Raw genomic sequence first — 21,904 nt, forward strand, 5'->3', positions numbered from 1 at the left:
TCCTTGCTTTTTTATATTGCACATGCAATCTTATTGTCTATGCTCATGCATCAAAAATGTATTTTCTCATAAAAATGACCAGAGGATAACCTATTAACAAGACTTTGGCCTTCAAATGTGAGAAGGAAAGGGTCCGATGACAACCCAAGCTCTTCCAATAAAGAAATAATGCAACAACCCTAAATTATAAAATACATAAAAGAGTTATTGACAATCGATGAAATTATAAAGGTACATTTTTTTATGGTAAGGATTTCCCTCAATGAAATGAATTTTATTGGGAAAACATCATACAAGAAGGTTAAAAGAGATACATTCCACGAGGAGATAATCAACAAAACAAAAGGGAAATCTTAATATTTTTCCATGTAAGTTTATTAGAAGAATTATTTCAAGTGAAATAATGTATTATCATGAAGGTAAGAATAAAATAATATATGCAATTTACCAACCCATACAAAGAGGAGATATTGTACAAACAACAGTTAATAATACATAAATGAAAAAATAAAGATACAAATTTATTGAAAATATTATTTGTGTTTGTCATACAAAGAATGCAACATTAAATCCAAGGAAGGTGAAAATCGCTAAAAGTAGAAAAGGCCTTGAGGAATCTGCATACATAAATGGGAGAGTTTTTTTAGGTGATATTATTATTACATATATTTTTCATGGAAGGGAAGAAACATAAAAGATATTTTTTTTTGGATGAATAATTTTTTGGATGCAATAAGGAATAATTTCATAAGTGAATTCACTCATGGGTGAATATTTTTGACAAAGAACATCTCTATAAAGATTAATAAATGTATTAAAATAAGACAAATATTCAAAATGAGGAAATTAGTTTCACCAATAAGACATAATGATAAAAATTTCACTAAAGAATGAGTTCTTTCTACATGAGACATTTTAAAAATAAATTTTAAGAAAAAACTTTATTCAATAAACTACAACATTTTACTACCATAGGAATGCAAATGGAGGAATTGCAAGGAAACTCAGGTGTGGAAACAACTTCCTACACTAATCCCTTAAGGAAAGTATTGTGCAAATTCTATTTAAATCCTTATAATTTCAGATTTGATATTATGTAAACAACAATATTGTAGTCAGCCATGAATACAACAAACAAATAGAGAAAGAAAACACAAAAACAAAGATATGCTGGTGGAGAAAACCTTTTGGTAAAACAACCCCACCCCTCCAAAACCTACACAATGTATTATCTTCAATACAAAGGTGACAACACATTTGTAATACAAGTTCTTTTAGGACACAAAAGACAAATCTAGTCACAACAAAACACTACCAACAATACACTTTCACTCTCTCCTATCTACAACCCTAAAGTCATTATATCATGTGCTTTCCATTTTAGGGCAAGTTCCAAAGAAGAACTGTATTAGAGTTTTACCATTCTCTAAAAAATTAGGAACCCAAATTTTTTTTGGGCTGATGCCTCAAAATCCATGTGCTAAATGGAGACTCGAGTGTATAGTACTCAATGACCAATTGCCACATGTCTTCACATCTTCACCCATCATTATATCTTCCAAAGATAGCTCTTATGCATCATAGGAATCTGTCATAACCATTTCAATCATGATCTCCTTACACACCATTCAAGATGTTGACACATGTAAGTGGAGTGACACATCAACATGCCAAATAGACATGTAAACTTACACTTAATTACATTATTTACAAAAAAAAAGAAAAAAGAATAGGAATTATCCAAGGTTGAGACACCTTATTCGTAAAAAGAATAAAGTGGAGAAATAATTGTGAAGATCAAAAGTTAATAAAAATTATGAATGAAAATAAGTGGAGGAATGAAAAGTAAATAATTTGAGAAATGAATTATTTTTGAGATGACAAGAGGGAAGAGTGTCGTTGTTTAATGTCAAGTATGATTAGTCCCTAAGTGGGAGATTGTTAGTTTGTGGTGACTAATCAGGGAAGTACTCTACATAACCCATTTTATGGTCGAGATGTTGAAACTAATTTTAACCTTAAAGAGACAAAAATACTTGTATAAGAAAAATTGCTTCTTGTGGTGGTATTGAGCTATAAGAGATCACACATTGTAATCAGGTTGTAATCACTAGATCATAATAATATAGGACTTTTTTTTTGGTTGACATAGCCCAAGGTATGGGTGAACCACATTAAATCTTGGTCTCTTGTGTTCTCTTCTATGTGATCTATTATTTTCTGATATTGTTTATATTTGCATATAATTGTTATTTCTCTTTGAGGTTAATCCTAACGGGAGGTATCAGAGTGAGGTTTTTTTTAGCTATCCTCTACAAGAAAGTCTCACGGTTGAGTAGGAGCGATGGAAAATGAGGGTAAGCTAGTGGTGGAGGAGTTTAATGGGTAGAACTTTCAGTTATGGAAGACTATCTTTATCAGAAGGATTTATGGAAGCCATTGGAAGGAAAATTCAAGAAACAAGGAAATATGATAGATGAAGATTAGGAGATTTTAGATCAAAAGGCACTTGGAAGTATTTGGTTATGCTTGGCCCCATAAAGTGAAGACAAGGGAAGAGTTGATGGAAACCCTAGCGAAATTGCATGAAAATCCCTCTGCTTCAAATAAGAAGCATTTATTTAATATGAAGATGGCAGAAGGTGGATATGTTGCAGATCATTTAAATTAGTTTAATATTACTATTAGTCAATTATCTTATGTGGGTATTAATTTTGATGAAGAAATTAGGGCTCTCTTGATTTTGTGCTTTTTGCCTAAAAGTTGGAATGGCTTGGTAATGGTTGTGAGTAATTCTATTTCTAGATCTAATAGCCTAAAATTTGATGATGTGATTGTTGTTACTTTGAGTGAGGAAACTCATAGGAAAACCTCAAGCAAATCTACATCAAGAAGTGCTTTGAACACACAAAGTAGAGGTAGAATGACTGAGAGAGGAAACAATTCTAGAAATCATGGGAAATCAAGAGAAAAGTCAAAGAGAAAGAAGTCTCAATTGAGATGACCAGATGACTACTAGTACTATGGAAAACCAGGGCATAAGAAGAAAGATTGCTGGACTCAAAAGAAAAATGAAGGAGATAAACCAAAAGAGAACAAGGAGGAAAATGTGGTAAGTAAAAAATATAAAGAGGATGCTTTTCTTTTGTCTTTAGAAAGTGTTGATGATTCATGAGTTTTAGATTCTAGTGCTTCATTTCATGATACACTCATAGAGGTTATTTTATTGATTATGTCTAAGGGGATTTTGGGCTTGTTTATTTGGGGGATAATGAAATCTATTAGATTGTTGAAAAAGGAAAAGTTAAGATTAAGTTGTAGAATGTGATTCATTGGCTACTACATGAGGTAAGACATGTCCAAGGCTAAGTAGGAATTTATTTTTAGTAGAGCAACTTGGTGATGAGGGTTATGTAATTACTTGTAATGATAAAAATTAGAAGGTTTGAAAAGGTTCCCTTGTAGTAAGAAAAGGTGTGAAAGTAGGAACCTTATATCTTCTTACATGTCATACTGTTCCTTCTACTTTGATTGTTTCAAAGAAAAATGAATGTTCAAGATAGTTTTTGTAGTTGAGCAGAGAGAACAAACAATTGTTATAGATTCTAATATAATGCTATGGCACAATAGAATTAGGCACATATGTGAGAAAGGTATGAAAGTTATTCATTCAAATAAATTTTTACCAAGTCTACAATGTGTTAATATGGATTTCTGTGAAAGTTGTGTGCATAGAAAATAAAAGAGAGTGAGTTTTGTGAAGAGTGGGAAAGAAAATAAAATTGAGAGATTAGAGCTTGTGCATATAGATGTATGCAGAACAACTCAAGTATCTTCCCTTGGTGGCTCTCATTATTATGTTATATTTATTGATGATGCAACTAGAAAAGTATGGATTTATTTCCTTAGACAAAAATATAATGTATTTCAAACTTTTAAGAAATGGAAATGCTTGGTTGAAAATGAGATTGGTAAGAAATTAAAATGTCTTAGATCTAATAATGGTGTTGAGTATTGCAGTCATGAATTTGAAGTTATTCCTCCACTAATGGTATTCATAGATAGAAAAATGTTCCAAGGACTCCATAGGAAAATAGAGTGGCTAAATGTATGAACAAGACTATAATGGAGCATGCAAGGAACATGAGGTTTCATGTAGGGTTTCCCTTAAACATGTGGGTAGAGGCTATTAATACTATTGTATATTTAATTAGTAAAGGTCCCTCTACTCCTTAGGCTGTGGTTTTCCAAATGAAGCATGGACTGGTAAGAAAGTGAGTTATTCTTTTCTAAAAACCTTTAGTTATGAAGTATTTGCTAATATAGATTCTGAAAATAGAACCAAGTTGGAAGCTAAGTCAAAGAAATATGTATTTTTTGCATATGGCATTGATGAATTTGGTTATAGGCTTTGGGATTTTGAAAATTATAAAATTGTAAGAAGCAGGGATGTCATATTCAATGAGAAAAAGTTATACAAAGATCTATTGTTACAATATGAGAAGAAAGAAGATGATTATGTAGTGCTAGATGATACTCCAAAAGATGACGTTCCATCAATTCCTCATGATTTGAAACAACCATAATAATAAATACCACACACACTAGTGAATCCTAGATGGTCAATAAGGCTAAGTAGACCTTTAGAAATATTTTCACTCTCTTTCTATTCTATTTTACTTACTAATGCTGCTAAACATGGATCACATTAAGGGGCTAAAACTCCAGTTGGCACATGAATTTTTAATGAAGGATTTGGGGGCAACAAAACAAATCCTTGGTATGAAGATTTACAAAGATAGGAAGAACAGGAAATTAAAATTATCTTAGGCTGATTATATTGCAAATGTGTTGCAACATTTTTCTATGGAGAATGCTAAAGCTATCAACACACCTTTACCTGGTCATTTGAAGTTGACTAAGGAGATGTGTCCCAAGAAACAAGAAGAGGAGGATAAGATGTCTAAGGTACCTTATGCTTCAGCTACAGGAAGCTTGATGTATTTATGATATGTTCAAGGCTAGATATTTCACATGTAGTGGGCATCGTTAGTAGGTATACGAGTCATCCAAGAATTGAGCATTGGAATGCAGTAAAATGGATTCTTAGATATTTGAGAGGTACATCCAATAATTTTTTACATTTGGAGGATTTACTACTAACTTATAGGGATATGCTGACTTATATTTGATAGGGGATATTGATACTAGAAAGAGTACTATAGGTTATGTATTTACTATTGGTTGGGCAACTGTGAGTTTGGTTTCTTGATTGTAGAAGGTTAATGCTTTATCCACTACAGAGGAAGAGTATGTTGCTACTATAGAGACATCCAAGGAGATGATATGAATTTCATTCTTCTTGGATGAATTGGGACACCCTTAGAAGGATAATTATTTGTTTACAGATAGTCAGAGTGCCATTCATTGTGTGAAGAATTCATCTCTGCATTCAAAGACAAAACACATACATTTGTGTTACCATTTCATTCAGTCAGTTCTAGATGATGGACAATCAAAGATGGACAAGATACATATAGATGACAATCCAATAGATATGTTTACAAAGTTAGTGCCAAGGGAGAAGCTAAACTCCTCTTCAGCTTCAGTTGGACTTCTAGACTCAACATAATAATTGAACAATAGAGTCCAAGGTGGTCTAATCTAGTGGAAGCCTCATGGAGTAGTAGCATAGCTATAAGATTAGTCTCTAAGTGGGAGATTGTTGTTTAGTGTGGAGTCTGATTAGTCCCTAAGTGAGAGATTGCCAGTTTGTGGTGACTAATTAAGAAAGTACTCTACATACTCTATTTTATGGCTGACATGTTGTAACTAATTTTAACCCTAAAGGGGAAAAATACTTTTATAAAAGGGATTAGGGTTAGGGATTTTATTATTATGTGTGATTTTAAATTTCTTCTTGCGATGGTATTGAGCTATAAGGGATTACAAATTGTAATAAGGTTGTAATCACTAGATCGTAATAATATTGGACTTGCTATTTGGTGGATGTAGCCTAGGGTTTGAGTGAACCATGTTAAATCTTGTTGTCTTGTTTTCTCTTCTATGTAATCTATTATTTTTTGATATTGTTTATATTTGCATGTAATTGTTATTTCTATCTAAGGTTAATCCTAACAAGCATAGGTAGAGAAATTTCAAATTTCAAGGGTTCTAGCAATGATCTTCCATCACCAGAATTTATGGATTGCAAGTTGGATGATAATGTTAATGGTGAAGAGATTTGTGCTAGTGGTTCTTAGCTTTCTTTTTGTGGCCTAGCAAGACTCTATGGCTGGAAGAGGGTTTCTTTGGAGGTTGTGTTGGGTGAGGGAGTTTTCTCTCAGATCCTTACGAATCTAAGGATGATCTTTCTCTTGGATTATTTTGTGGATGACTAGGATATGGTCTTGTTTGTTGATGATATTTTTATGGGCTACAGGTATGGTTTCCTCTTTGCTTACATGGAGAGAGTGAATGGGAGAAGAAGTGAAACTAGGGTTCCTGTGAGCACTCGTGAGGAAGGATATTTTGAGGAAGATATTAGCTACCCATTTCTTGTTTGGGTAGAGGTGGGATCTTTTCTCTTCTTTTCATTTTCCAACCCTATGATTGGGTTTCCTAGGTTTGTGTGATGTTCTAATTTTTATTACTATGGGGCTTTTCTAGATCTAGCTTGTTTTCTTGCTTTTCTCTGGTTAGTTTCTATAGAATTAATGGTGCATAGTAATTGGAGGTTCCCCCCCCCCCCTTTATGGTCTTGATAGTTCTTCTATTCATTAATAGTGTGTGGGGTAGGAAACTAACTCAAATGGTTAAATGGGTGGCTACTTCCCCCATCTTAACTTGGTATCTCATTGTTGTTTTTTTATTTTTTATAATGGCATGAAAAGTCTTTTGGTGATGATATTTCCTTTTTTTTCTTGCTTTGGCCTTGTCCCAACTTGGAGCAAGGGTGGGTTGCACTTGTTCAGTGATGCTAACTTTGTTCCCACTCCTCACAGGTGGTGAGCATGGTGATATTTAGAATGGTGTCAAGGTTGTTGCCTCTTTATTCCCCTATTTGGCTCCTCTAGACCCAAATAGGGAAGAATAAGGAATGGTCATAGTGGATTTTATAAATTTGGATGAATTCTTCTTTCACAACTCCTATGGAGGTGGATGAGTCCCCTATTGAGGTGGTGACTACTATTGTGAAGCTAGAGGTAGCCATCTATCCTATTGAGGTATATTCTTTAGGTGCAAGCCCTCTTGGGTTTCAATTGTTGGAGATTTTTTGGGTTCTCTGCTATGAGAAGGTTGATGGTTACATAGCTTCTTCATGGGGTTATTCATTTGACTTTTAGTTGCTATTAAGGCGGACCCCTCTGCTATTGAGGTGAGAAGGGAGACTATAGTTGGTGCTATGGATGAAAACCAATGTATTAATGTGTACAATAAGATCTTTGTCAAGCTTTCCCTCTCCAAAGGTTTTTTTCAGCTTTCTTTTATGGACAACTACTAGTGTGCTATCAGTTTCCTCTCTTTTGACTATAATGATAAAATCTTTTAGTTTCTTTCCTCCCTATGACTAGGTGATTGCTAGAATTTTTAAAGGGCTCACTTCGGTTCCTTATTTTTTTTTTAGTTAAATGTTTGCATTATTTGTGAGGGATTGTCCAAGATGATCTTTCAAAATGTTGACCATGTTTGGTGGCTTAGTCACTTCTAGAAATTTGTTTTTGATAGAGGTAGATATGAGTATTGTTTTATCTAGTCTTGTGGCACTAGTCATTGTTAATGTTTTGTTAATGAGCCATTAATGTAATATTAATGTATTGATTAACAATGTCTAGTGTACTCTCTAACTGTTCCATGGGCCAACACCCTCTTGCTTCTTTTTTATTCAAAAAGAAAATGCTAAATTAATTTTTCAAATATTGTGTCTCATTGTAATGAAACAATCTTAAGAGCTCTCTTAATATTATAAAAGAGAATTTGAGACCATATATCAAACTTTTTTTGTTTTTTGATGGGTAATGAGATGAAACCTAGATTAATTATAATTATTTCTTGTTGAGCTTAATTATAATAATGTGTTAAACTCAAGTAGATTCAAACCCAAGACCTCCCCAATGAGAGGCTCACAAGTTACTATTGTACTATAGGATATTCCTTGACCATATATCAAACATTAATATCACAATGTAAATCAATATATTTTTTTTATCAGTTGTAAGTGGACATTTTAGTTTTAATACAAAGCAATTTTTTTAATTTTTTTTGTGAAAGTTGTGGATTAAATTTTCAAATTGATTAGTTCCATTATGATTTATATTTTAAGAAAGAAGAAGTTTTCTAAGTCACCCTATGGAGAAATGATTTTAAATCACATTTCAATTTGATTATCAAAATTTATATGCGAAGTGTTATCCATACTAAATTTTTCTTATTGGTCTTATCAAAAATAAGTTTAAACTCAATAAGACTAGTTGTGGTGTGTTCAAAAAAGAAAAGATGTTGAAGGTTAGATTAGTTTACATATTCATCCAAGTGGTGAATGTAAACATTATCTTACAAGAGCTTTATACATAGGTTCAAAGAGAAGGTTAACCCTATTGACTTATACTAAAGTATTAGTTAGAAAGAGAACAATAATCAATAAAGTAGAAAACCATAAAGAAAATAATACCACTAATGAAAATTAAACAATTGAAAGATATAAATAATAGTTGTGGAATACACCATTTGATATTTCTCAAGGCATTACTACCATCTTGAGAGTTCTAAAACTTTTTTTAACTAAGATATAGAATTAAGTTATAAACTTACTTATCTTGGTTCTGTAGAGCCTAAAGGGTAGGGAAAGATGATCATATTAACAATTCCCATTAGTTGGCCATATCATTTTGAAGATTTGAGCATTGAGTTAGACAATCTCATAGAATTTTTTGATATATTGATTTGAGAACCAACACAATCTTTATTTATATTTTCAACCATCCCTTAGCAACATGATTCAAACACCATTAAAATATTCCCAAACTAATTTTATAGAAATGTCTACAAATTGATTTGGATGAGGTAACTTTAGTACTTAAGAGACAACCATATAATAAATTATTGTAACTATATAGACATTAAAGGCTTGAATCTCTTGTTGTTTTGGGTAATAATGGTTAGCACAAGAGATGACTAGCTTGGGCCATGGAATAATAGGTGAAAAACTTCCAACATTGACAAGCTCATTATCAACAATTTTCTTCCCAATAGGATTAATAATATCTCACTACATTCTTCTAAGAACTCCATGGATATTACATAACCAATTAATGTATACATTATCTAAATTATCTTTGACTATGGGAAACATTGAAGAAATTTACAATTGGGATCTCAAACATAGTAAATAATCAACAAGAGCTTCTATAGTTATAAAGATAAAAGGATAATTTTTTAGGAACTCAAAGGGAGTTCACTTAATGTGTACTCATGAGAGAACCCATAAAACTTTTCCACTAGCCATTTGTTTACAAAATCCTCACTTCTAAATTGAGACATCTCTTTGAATTTATCCTTTGCCTTTGAAGCTCTAGGCCAATCTCCATGATTCTTAAGGATGCAAAGGATTTTTAAAAGTGACACCACCCTTTTCAAGAAAGAATCAATAAATTAATTTAATTTTTGCATAGAAGGGACTAATATTCTCCTTCGAATATCATGTCAAGACATTCCCATATTTTTGCCATCTAAATATTACTAGTACTTGCACCTTTGAAGGGTTGAAGGATTAAGCTAGTAGTCTTGTATACTTTTGATGATGTTATTGAATAGTTACTATCCTCTTTCACATTATAATTAAGTTTCATATTTCTTAGTAAAATATTTGGTAGAATACTTCCATTTTTACTACTTTATGTAGTCAAAATATTCACATTTTGTTTGAAGAGCAATATGATTTAGATGAGCTTTTTTTCCTTCTTCTTTTCAATATGGAGTATATGCCAAATATGAAAGCAAGTCAAACATGAAGCCCATTTGACAATTTCACTATAGATATAGCTATAAAAGTTAGGCCTTGTCTCTCAATTGTCCCAATATCTACCATTGCTTTATGTAATGTAAGCCCTTGAGATTTTTGTATATTGATATCCCATGTCATGGCCGTCGGAGGTTATCTTTAGCTACCCAAAGTGATAGGTACTATTGAAACTCTTTTAGGATCTTTATAGTTTTATGATGGCCCATTATAACTCTCAAAACATGCTACAACATACATCTAGGCATGTGTTGTGGCCAACTTTGATACATATAGTTTGTGGTAGATATGATATTCTTTTATGATTCTAATTTTGAAAAATTATCATTTAGAGAAATTAATCCATAGTGATGATTTATGCCACCCGTGAACCAATAATTTGTGGAATAAGCATTTGAGATATCCCATATTGTCATCTCCTTGGAGATTTTCATAACACGCTTCTTTTGGATTATCATATTATGCATCCAATATAGTGTAAGCTAGGTAATATATGTTCTTTACAATGCATAATAGTTCTATTTCATGTTCCTCTATATCTTCAATATGTTCACATTATTATTTTAGTTGTTCAATGATATTATTCTAATTTCTAAAATATCTATTGTAATATCATCAACACTTTGTTGAATAAAGGGAGGAGATTTGATTGTAGCAGATACAATTGAGAACTAAAGTAATGCATTATTATTAAAAAATGTTGAGAGATTCTTAGATCAACTATTTAGAATAGTGACTACATCTTCAAAGTACTAATGTAGGGTTCCATACTTTTCCTTACATCATATAAATCAATGGTAAATAATAATATAACAATCTAAAAAGATGTATAAATCTAAAGTAGTTTTGAAATTGAACTAATAATTATACTAATATTATAATATATATTTCCATGTGGTATTACTAGTGGTATTAGCTAACTTTATCTTATGACATTGCTTTCCAACTACCCAAAAGTCTCAAAGAAAAATAATCATAATATAATCTTTATGAATAAGATCTATCATATAATATAATATATTATATTTGCAATATTTTCCAACTGCCCAAATAACTCCAAGAAAACAATAATAATATAATCTTTATGACTAAGCACTATCATATAGTATAATATATTCTATTTAGTTTAATATAATGTTCACTATGACGTTCTATGACGTATGGGGTGGTTTGTCTAATGTAATTTTTCTCCTTCCTCTACCCTACACTTTATCTCTTAAAATATGTTTATTTATTAATTCTAACAAATATACATTAAATTCATAAATGTATATTAAATTAGCGATTCCAACCAAAACAATTATATCCTCCAAAATAAAAGAATAATACTCTCATCAAACTAATTCATTAAAAATATAAATTAAAAAAATATTTCTTTTTGTATTCTTATATTTCATTGCTTAGAAGTCTTTCTATAGATAACAAAAACATATTATATTAATTAATATTCTAGATAATTTAATCACATAATACTATAAATGATTATTAGTTAATAATCTATTTACCTAGTTATCAATTTCTCAACGACTGAATTTTTTTAATAAAAACTTATTAGTTATCTAAATTTAAATATTACACATGTGAGTCACTTAATTATAGAAACCTTCTTTTAAATACTTTACAATATAAAAACCTTCTTTTTAAATGCTTTTCAAATGCATCATTCTCTTCAACTAACCAAATAAACCTTAAAGTGCATAGCATTCAACAAAGAAACGATCCTAAAGATACGAATGTTAGAATAGAGGGAAGACCACTTTTGGAAGGTATAAAGCAAGGAATGAGTTTTTTGGTCATAATATTGGTTTGTGTTATTGGGTCCATAGACAATTTTAAGAAGAATCTTTATATTCCCAATATGAGGGAAGCACACAATTTTTTCGTTCACAACTATTGTGAGATATTGCATAAATGTACTATGTATTGAAACATGTATTAAGAATAGATAAGTAACATTATTCAATATAAAAGTAGGATAAATCTATTGCAAACATGTGTCTAGCTTTACTAGGTCCTACAACATGCCAAAATTACAATTGTGTCAACCTTTAGTACACATGGAAAAAAATAGACATAGCTATAAAATCCATTAATAGTTGTTTTCACATCAAACACTCCAAATTAAGATGGTTTAAAAAGTTTGTTTGGAAATTTGCATAAAAATAGAAGTCAATTTTGTATACTTATAAATGCACACTATAGATACATTACATTTAGATGAGCTTCCATTTTTTTATGCTTTTGAAATTTCCAACAAAGTTTTTATGTTCAATACAATTCATTTTCTGTTCATGTAAATTTAATAAAACATCATATAAAGAGAAATTCAATTTCTCACCTTTTAATGAAAATATATTAATTATAGAATTTATACACCTGAAAAATTACCTTAACAAATAGTCTGATCCTTGGTAGTATCACGGAAGAGGAAGTGAAAAGGGCTGTGTTTTCTATGAAAGCCTTTAAGGCCCCAGGAATGGATGGATTCCCTCCAGCATTTTTCTAGCATTTTTGGGAGGTGGTTAGATCAGATGTGATTTGGGCCACCAGGGATTTTTTCAGAACAAGTAAACTACTAAGGAGAATAAATAAGACCTTTATTGCCTTAATTCCAAAAAATTCAAATCCTCTGAGCTTGCTTAACTTTAGACCTATAAGTTTATGTAATACTATTTATAAGATCTTTGCCAAGGTTTTAGTGAATATATTAAAGCCTTTCTTGGAAAGAATCATTGGAAGTCCTTAGAAGGGATTTGTGCCAAGAAGATAGATATTGGATGTGGCTATAACCACCCATGAGGTTATCCATTCAATTGAAAAGAATAGGCAACCTGGGATGGCATTCAAGTTGGACATTTCCAAAGCGTATGATAAGGTCAATTGGGACTTCCTTCATGATGTGCTAGAAAGAATAGGATTTAGTAATAGGATCATTAACTTGATCATGACGATGGTGGGCTCAGTACAATATTTTGTCTTGCTGAATGGTTCCCCCTGGGGTAACTTGAATGCAAAGAAAGGCTTAAGACAGGGTGACCCACTTTCTCCTTATCTTTTTATTATGATAGCTGAAGTTTTAGGAAGGTCTTTCTTGAAATTAGTTAATACGAGCTATATTAAAGGTGTTTTACTAGCTACTAATTTTGTAATTGAGGTTATATAGTAGTTTGTGGATGATACCTTCCTATTTGGGGAATCTTCACTTATGAAGGCAGAAGCTTGGAAGATGATTTTACACAATTATGAAGAAAGCTCAGGGCAGCAGGTGAATTACCATAAGAGTAAGATTTATTTCTTTAACACTAAAGCCTCACTTCAAAGAAGGATTTGAAAAATCTTGGATTGCCAATCCACTTGCCTCTCAGACACTTATCTAGGTCTTCCCCTTACTACTAAGGAAGTAACTAATGAATTTTGGAACACAATTGTGGAGAGAATTTAGAGGAAGCTTGTAGGTTGGAAAGGGAAGATATTAAGTAATGCTGGAAAATTACAACTGCTCACTGCTGCTCTTTAGGGAATCCCTATCTACTTCTTATCCATTTTCAAAATCAACCAAAACATGGTAGAGAAAATTGAGAGAATTCAAAGGAATTTCCTATGGTCAGGGACGGAGGAGAAAAATAAATTGAGTCTAGTCAACTAGGAGGAGGTGTGTAAACCAAAATTTAAGGGGGGGTTAGGGGTTAGAAGGCTAAAGGATCTTAATAAAGATCTCCTCACAAAAATTGGTTGGAGACTGGCAGACAGAAACACGGGATGGGGAAATATCATGAAGGCTAAATATTTGTCTAATACCTCCTTTAGGTGGAACCTATATAATAATGACCTCCCTGGAGGTTCAAAGATTTGGTAGAATATTGTTAGGAATAGAGGCTTTTTGAGAGAAAGATTGAGGTGGATTGTGGGGAATGGATTCAATATCAAATTTTGGGAAGACAGGTGGATGGATGGGAAACCGTTGGCCTTGAGTAAATATAGTGGTTTAATGGAACTTCTCAAAGAGGATATAGGGGGAAAAGCTAGGGATTATATTGATCAGGGGAGGAGGTGGAAGAAGCTTCATAAGGAGGGCTACTCACATGAGGATGTTGTTCTGTTAAAGGAACTGAAAGAATTGATAAAAAAATAGAGACTCCCCTTACTACCTCAGGAGGATATTATGGCTTGGGACTTAACCCCAAATGAGAACTTCACTGTAAAATTTGCATATACTTTCATGTTCAATAAAGATCCTAGCCCAATTCTGTGGCGTAAGGTATGGATTACTAACCTTATTCTTAAAATCAATTTCTTTTGGTGGACGACATAGCATGGCAAAATTTTAACACTTGACAATTTGGAAAAAGGGGGTTCTATATAACAAACTGTTGTTGTCTATGTAAGGAAAAGGAAGAAAGTATTTCCCACCTTTTCATAGAATGTTAGTTTGCTTTAGGGATCTAGACTAAGGTTTGGGAAAGATTTGGTGTGGCTTGGGTTATGAAGGATAACTTGGGCCAGTTTGTGGAGTGCTAGGATTGCCCCTTTTACCACCCAAGATTAGTTTTTTTTATGGAATATTATTCCACCATATGTTTACTAGCACATATGGAAAGAAAGAAATAATATGATATTTAGGGAGGAAAGTAAGATAGTGGAAGTGGTTTTTGGAATAATGAATAAATTGTTAAAGCAAAATTTAAGAGTGGCTAAATGTAAAATGCCAAAGGAGGAGCTAGGTAGACTTGAAGGCCTTGTGGCTGAAAATTGGGTTTGTCAAGAGGATTTCTTCCTTTTTGATAACTTAGCTAGGAGGAGGAGACAAATAGAAAAAATGGAGACCTCCCACCATAACACAGTATAAACTCAACTTTGATGGTGTTGCAAAAGGAGGATCTGGAGCAGCTAGAGGTGTGCTACAGGATAGGAATGGTTATGTGCTATTGGTTTATGTGGGTAAGGTGGGTAATGGTAGCAATAATGTGGCAGAGGCTATGGCATTATTATGGGGTCTTCAACTCTTTAGGAAAAGACAAATTATGGAGTTAACAATAGAAGGGGACTTCAAATTAGTGATTGATTTGGTTAAAGGGGAGGCTAGATTGGGATGGAAGATTAGAAATATCATCTTGGATATTATGCAAATCTTGAATGAAATGAAAATGGCCCACCTGCAACACATCTATAGGGAGGGCAATCAAGTGGCAGATGCGGTGGCTGCCATGGGGTTTAATGCAATAGCAATCATGTGTTGGGAGAATTTAGATAATCTCAATGAATATTTAAGGGTGTTGATATCCAAGGAAAAAGGTGGGATAAGTTCAAGATGAAGTCTATAAACTTTAAAAGTAAGGCCAAATTTGGCAAGACGACAATTTTAGTCGCTAAATTAAACTATTGCATTTTGGAAGTAAAGGGCAGATGTGGCTGTACAAATGGCAAGTGGAGTGATTACAAATTAAGAAAAATGTCTTTTCGTAATTATGGAAACCCGTTGTGAGTTTCAAATTTCTCTCCAAAGGGAAGTACAAAAGATATTATTAATCAGGGTGTCAAAAATTGTCGGGGTGAGAAAATTATGATTTTTCACATCCATGAATCCCATAATAAATCGGTATGGGATTTTGGAACTCATCAAACACGGGTCTGCACTTTTGATTTTCATCTTTTCAAAAGAGTTAAGGAGAGTAGTCGCAGAAAGATCGAAGCTGAAAAAGTTCAAATGCGTATTTTTGAAGAAGGGGAGTCAAAAATTGGTGAAATTGAAATGAGGGAGACCTAAATCAGTTGGAGCCAATGAAAATTGAAAAATTTAAGGACAAACTGGCTACCTGGTTTTTATTGAAGGAAGGGGTTTTTTTTCCCTACATGATGTCGATGGCTGGATATGATGAGAATTTCGCACACCAGTTTGTGAATAGCTGGAATGATAGGAAGGTTACCATCAATGGTATCACCTTCTAAGTCATAGAGGAAGTAATCGCCATGGCAACTGGCCTCTCCATGAAGGGAAAAAAATGGAGGAAAGTTACCAAAATTACTGACAAGGCTAGCATGAATAGCTTTTTCGCGAAGGGTGAGGAGCCGATTTGTTACAGAGGTGGGTTTAAAAGAGATAAGTTACTTGCTCCTTGGGATGATGTGTGCCTGGTCCTTATGAGGTATCTGATGCTAGAGGGTAGGTTTGGTGTATGCTATTACTACCATTTTCCTCTGTTGAATCATTTTAGAAATAGGGATTTCATTTCTATTCCTTTTTTTCTTCTACACTCTCTTGAAGACATGGTTGCTGATGTTAGGGGAAAAAGGAGTAAAGGTTTAATTTTACCATAATTCATGAAGGCTTAATTTTTTGCCTTTATCAATTTCACCTTGCCTTGTGTCCCCCCAGAGAGGTGATTGTGGAAAATCCATGCCATGGTCAGAACTCCCCCCAAAATTCAAGTATGGGGATGAAAATGCACACCCCCAAGCCATCCCTAGTAAGGAAACTGAGAAAAATAAAAAATCTGACATAGCCTTAGAAAAAAAGGGAAATAAGAAGATTAAAATTGAAAAATTGGTGGAGGTTGTTGGAGAATATTCGGGGGAGGATAATGGGGGTAAACCTAGAAGGAGGTCTAGTAGGCTTACCCAATCCCAAGCTAGGTGCAAACATAAGTCCCTTAGATACTTAGTGGAGGAGGTTGAAGAAGATAGCTCTAGCAAAAATAGTGATAGAAGGGAGGAGGAAGATATTCCCAACTCCAAGAAGGATGATGGTAATAAGGAGGGGGATAAAATTTTTAACTCTAGGAACAATTTGGTGGATGATACTCAAACCCAAGCATTTGATGGAAAAGCAAGGAAAACTGAGACCACCCATGTGTCTGCTAGCTTCTCCCTCAAACCTATTACCTTTTGTGAAGAGAACAACAAGAAGGATAATTCCCCCATAACCATTTCATCCCCTATTAAGGAGAATTCAAAGGTTTCCTCTAACCCACAAGTTTTGCAGGATAAATCACACATGCAAAAAATGAAGGAGGTTGCTGCAAAGGGAGACCAGGGGCCTAAAGATAGGATCAAGGTGATGGACGAGTGATACATGCATCTGGAAAGAAGGGTAAAAGCTTTGGAGGAGGGGTTCTTCACCTTCTCCAAATTCGGGGTTAAAGTTACCCATGCTGTGGCAACAACCCTTCAATTGCTGGCACAAGAAAAGGAGGACACAGGCTTGGACATGGAGGACCATAAGTTTCTCTTCAAGTTTCTTGCTGATGACTAGGCCAAGATCCTACTACATGTAAAGGGGAAGGGGAAAAAGGAAAACTAAGTTTTTTTATGTTCTTATCAATTATTGGGATCTTTGGATCCAAAGACTTTTAATACTTTACTGGCAGTATTGGTTTTGCTGGTTATCAGCTGTAATTAAGACTTGGGTTGGCTTGGGTACCTTTTTGGACAGTGTGGAAATCTAGTAGTTAGTTTGTCTCCTTCTTGGTTTTAGCTTAGTTGCTGGTCTTTGTTCGTGGTTGCAAACTTTTGGATCTTAGTTAATTTTTTGACCACTGGCGTTTTTGGCTGGTAATGTGTTGGTTACCAGCTTTTTGATTGTATTTGGGCCGACCCCCTTGCTTTTGGTCACTTTGAATTTCAAAAACAAATTTATCCACATCAAACCTTGGGAATCAAGATAACTTTAAAGCCTATTTGAAAATTTTCAAAACAAAGAAATCAATTTTGTATGCTTATAAATGTACACATCATCTTCTATGGACATATTTCATCTAGATGAGCTTTCCAATTTGTGTGCTTTTAAAATTTTGAAAGATTTTTTAATGTTCAATACAATTTATTATATATTCATGTAAATTTAATAAAATATCCTATAAAGAGAAATAGAAATTCTAAACTTTAAAAGAATCTATTAATTGTACACTTTATATAGTTGAAAAAGAAACATACCATAATATATTATGATATGTTTTGGATTAATATCTATGACCTATCATTGCTTATTTTTTCTCACCTTCTATTTATTAGATTGTGATGAAATTATATTATTTTGCTTACATCACAACACTTTTGAATCATATTTCATGATTCATTAATATTTATTCAATTTTCTTATGTTTCTTAATTAAATTTTAAATAAACTCCCCAATCTGGCATCATTTATTAAGCCGATATGCTTATATGTGGGAGCTTTGCTCCCAGTTTTTACAATTTTCTGCTAAAAAATTGTTAGCTCCAGTCGTAAAATAGTTTTTCTAGTTACTTTGAACTACTTTCCAATCATTTTAGAAATTTTCTAGTTTTCTTATATTTTCTTCAAATTTCTTTCTAATTCATTTCATTTTGAATAATTTGTTATATGATTTGTTTCTACTTTTTCTAATTTAGAAACTTATGTCAAATCTTTTGCATGTCTTTGCTGGCCTTAAAAAAGCTATAGATTAATTTTTTCAAAAGAATTCAAAAAATGAGAAAGCTCATGATGGGGGAGTTGCTCAGAGTGAATAAAATGGATTTGTGAAGATGAAGAAGTTTTTGCCACGATCTATGCTGCCAACAAATTGAATGTAGGGCTTTCCTTCAAACAAATGGTTGAAGAGATGTTTTGTGTGGCAGGTGCATTCCTAATTGGTGTTTTCATTTCTTCTCTTGACTGGGTTGACTTACAAGGGTTTTTTCCAACTTAATTCCACTACACATAGTTGCTTTACTAATTCTCACATTGGATTTTATTGTTTTAAAACTCATCAGCATAGACTTTGTAAGTTATGGGTTATTACTTTAAATGAGCATTTGTAAACATGTTCTCAATACTAATTTTATTTGAGTACAGATGAATCAAAAATCACATTGAATTCTAATAGCAATCTCCTTATCCTTATCCTTTTTTATTTGTATGGGTTTTTTAATATATTCCAAGAAAAATTCGTAATTGAAAATATTTTATTTTTGTTAAAAAACTAATGCTCTATTTTGTATGGACGAAACAAAATTGTTGTATTAATGAACACATGAGAGAACATGCAACTCTTTATAGAAAAAATGAATTCTAAAGCAAATAAAACTTGTTCAATCTGAACCTTACTTTGTTTTATTTCATCTTTTGAGTCTGTGTCTTCATTATAATCATTAATTTCTATTTTTTCCACATCTCTGCCCTCTATTTGCACTGACCACTAAATTTAAGAGTATTTATGCAACTAGGATGAAGAGTACAAATTTTAGGGATTTCCAATTAGACATTTTAAGTAGAATTTAATAACATATTTCATTATTCAAGAGTGTGAAATGCTTCTTGTTTATTTATTGACACCTTCAAAATCTTTTTTTTGCCAAATATTAAAAAGAGACATGGATGATTTGGGTATTGTATAAAAACTTTTGACTGGTATAGTATTAAAATATTTTAAAAAAGTTTAGTGTTGTATAATTTAAATTTCTATTTTCAAATTAAATAATAATTATTTTAATTCAAAACTATAAATATTATTGACGTATTTTGATATTTGATATTTATCAAATTAATTTTAATTATTTAAAATTATAATTGAAGACAATTTTATTTATTCTTAGTTATTTCAATGTATGGTTAAATTTATTTTTATTGTATCACTATATTCAACTATATTTTACACTAATAAAATTAACTATCACAATTTGAAGTTATCTAAAGTTGACATATTTACTGATTCAATTCATATATTATAAAAAATAATAAATATTATTGTTTGAACTTACTTTTTCCCACCACAAAGATAGTTTCTTAATTTTTTGGCCTCACATTTGCTTGATTTTTGCAAATTTTTTTATTATCTTGTGCATATCCTAATTTAACCTACCTTAACAACTAAATTGTAAAACTAAAACTCATTATAATAATGAAATTCAACTAAATAACAAAGTTAAATATAAAAAATTAAAATAAATTATAAATTTATATAATTTATTTTAATATTATGAAGAACTTGCCTTAGTAATATATATTGTGTAGAATATCAATCTTAACTTTGAATTTGAATTATCTAAACTAAAAAAAATACAATAAATAATTTTATAATTTTTAGTTAGGATATTTTGATAATTAAACTTTACTCTTTTTCGATAATAAAACTTTCCTTCATATTTTTTTAAAAATAGTTTAACATTCACAACCCTCCAACAGTAAAACTTCCATTCTTTTTTCTTTTTTAGATAATGACAAGTTTCTAATTTTTACAAGTCATTTTTTACCTAGTTAAGTTTTTGATTTCTTTCTCAAATTTAATCAAAGTTCATAGATTTCTTTTGGTTATGACAAGTTTCTAATTTTTACAAGTCATCTTTATCCTAATTAAGTTTTTGATTTTTCTCAAATTTAATCAAAGTTCATAGATTTCTTTTGTTTTAACATATCCATTAAATTTGTACGAAGAGGGTTTCTTTTTCTTTTGTGCAATGAAATTAATAGCTTTGATTGAATATCATGTTTTCATTGAGTTCTTTGAGATGTCATTAAATAGTTTTTCTTATGTGCTTTGAAATAAGTGTTAGATTAGATCCAGTTACAATATTATCTATCTTTATTTAAGCTTGTAGCACATTCTTAGATTTCTAAATATAATATCTAGATCTATTTTTGTTCTTTCAAAAAAGTAACTTTTATTATTTAGAATGTTACTTTCATTCAATTAGAACCAAATCAAAATAAACCACTTCCACTATTTTCTTCATGTTATTTAAGCTCATCTTTTTTGTTGCTACTAATATTTTTGTCAGCATTTTCCTTCTTAGTACAAGATAAATTTCCTATCGACTAATTGTTGTATGTACAAAAATGTACAATTGCTAGTTTAGCTTAGGTGCTATTTCTTACTTATAGATTTAAGATTTGATTGTAAGGCCTTCAGTTGTTTCCAACATTATTGTATTTTATATAAAAACTAAAATCAAATTTGAAAGATTTTCTAGATAGTTTATTGCTTTCAGAAATTTATTATTCTTGAATGTAACAAATTTGGAATTATTATAATTTATACATAAATAATGATATATTTATTAAATAAATTGATTAAAATTAAACCATTACATGATAAATCATAATTAACATATTGGCTCATAAAACAAATGATAATGCTTATTAATAAATTAGGTAGAAATCTTCACTATTTTCAATTCATTGAAAAATGTTTCTAGTGAATGCATTATGTATAGTGTGTCTCTATAGGAACATATACACTAACAACAAACAAACCTAAACCCAAGTCCCCCTAAACTTTAGTGTGAAGAATCTCTCAGATGCACATTGGTGGTCAATATACAACCATCTTTGTTAAGGAACTAATTAACCAATTTAAAACATGAATTTGGTCAAATAAGATTAGCCCCAAAAATAATCATTTTCACTTAGTATATAAACTATAATCTTGGTAATGTAATCTTGGAATGATCATACATGGTAGAATGATTCGTACTAGTTGATGTAATGGGGATGTGAACTCCTAAAAATGGCCATTGAATTAGACAATACAAGATAATATTTTTCATAAGATGGATTAGCCCTTGTCTAGATTTTCTAAAAAATGTATGTGTATCTAGAGAAGAAGAAATCCAAAAATATTTTATTTGTTTTTTGACATTACCAAAATTTGTAGGTGATTTGGGGGGCCTATGAAAAATCAATTACAAAATCATCTTAGATGATAGATACTCTCCAAGATTAGGGAATACAGACCATAGTGGCAGAGATATAACATTAGTTTTCAATAAAGCCATTTACTTTTGTTAGATCCCTATTGTTATATTGATATCCAATATTTAAAATAATAATAATAGTATGTTTCTTTGATATATATTGTCATCTCTATCTTTACTGATAGTTTGGACCATAAGTTACAACTAGTACACAAAAAATTCATGTACCGAGGAAAA

Source organism: Cupressus sempervirens, chromosome 6, assembly GCF_028749045.1.
Source record: "Cupressus sempervirens isolate cs-2001-9-10 chromosome 6, ASM2874904v1, whole genome shotgun sequence".
NCBI lineage: Eukaryota > Viridiplantae > Streptophyta > Pinopsida > Cupressales > Cupressaceae > Cupressus > Cupressus sempervirens.